This window comes from Lipotes vexillifer, unplaced genomic scaffold, assembly GCF_000442215.2.
Source record: "Lipotes vexillifer unplaced genomic scaffold, Lipotes_vexillifer_v1.1 scaffold1122, whole genome shotgun sequence".
In the NCBI taxonomy this organism is placed as follows: domain Eukaryota; kingdom Metazoa; phylum Chordata; class Mammalia; order Artiodactyla; family Lipotidae; genus Lipotes; species Lipotes vexillifer.
The window spans coordinates 1126046-1127443 of record NW_006798649.1 but is presented as its reverse complement, the minus strand read 5'-3'; positions in this window follow the sequence as shown (position 1 = coordinate 1127443).

The window sequence follows — 1398 nt, the reverse complement described above, 5'->3', positions numbered from 1 at the left end:
CAGAAGGCCTGAGCTCAAGCCCTACCTCACCTTGATTTACTAAGCTGTGTGACCTTGGGCAAGTCCCTTTACCTCCCTGGATTTTAGCTTACGATGAGTACTTTCAATCAGATCAGCTCTGTGACCCTTCTGCATGCTGAGATCTGATCCTGTCTTAAGCTAGACAGCTTTGTACCTATTTCACTTCCATCCTTATCATTACAAAACATCCATTTAATACTAATGTACTGCTAGAGGGGCACTGGTTTTGGGTGTGGCTTGAGATACTGGGTGGTGGGGTCTGGTGGCTTCCCTGGACAGCTGTCCTCCTTTCCCTCTGTTCCGTCTCAGAACCCGTTCTTAGTAGGGGAGGGAAGGAAAGGGCACTGCCCTGGCTTGGGCTGGGCAGGCTGGGGACAGCCACAAGGTTGGCTTGAACTCCCATATGGTGGCCCCTGCCTGGTTTCAAGGAGGGGCTGCCCAGGATTTGGGCTCTGCCCCGGGCACTGAGTGTCCTCCTGACATTCCAAGCTCTTTGTTTCATTCGTTTGACTCCTCTGATTTTCTATTTTAATCAGGGATCTCCCTATATGCTACTCTTAAGCCACCATGTAAAGATCAACTAGGATACACAGGGTGATTTCTTTCCAGTGGACCTAGCTGGGTGGAACGAATTACAACACGGGCTTGTGTGTGTGTGGCAGGGGCTGGTGCAGTGGTGACCGAGGTATCACCGGCGGGGAGTGTGCTCTGTGCCCTCCCGCTGAGAAGCGATTCCTGACACCTGCCCCACCAGCTGAGAGCCCAGGAAGCCTCGCCTTTTCAGCGTGTTAGTGGAGCAGCCTTGCAAAGACTGAGGCAAGAGTGTGTGAAATCCCCACGGCTCTCATCACACGGGCTGTTTGGGATGCTCTGTGACTTGGCTCTGATACTGCAAAGAGCCCCAGGAGCCTTAAAAAGCTGCTGCCTGTGCTGTTCCTGGGGAAAATTCGCTCTCCTTCGGATCAGACTCTGTCTCTCTTGGTTTTGCCTCCAAGAATTGCCCAAGTGGGGCCCAGCGTGGGCAGCCTCCTTCCCCTGCCCTGAGTTGTGCACGGCACCCCACACAGCCCTTCACATTTCATCTCCAGCGGGCCTGGCTGTGGACTCATCCTCTGGTCGTAATCTGGATTGTTCCCCCGAAACTGCCGCCCTGCAAAGGCGCCTGCCACTAGGTCTGCTGTGAGTGTGCCGGTGTGGCTGCCGGCTGTGTGCAGGGAGGCAGTCCAGCAGCTGGAAAAGCCAAGATATCTGTGGGTCTGTTCCCACCCCTTTTCCAGGGCTAACTGCATACACGGAAACCATGAAAGCACTGTCTGGGCCCAGGCAGCGGTCCCCTTGCAGGGTGATTAGTACTGGCACCAGCAGCCTCTCGGACCT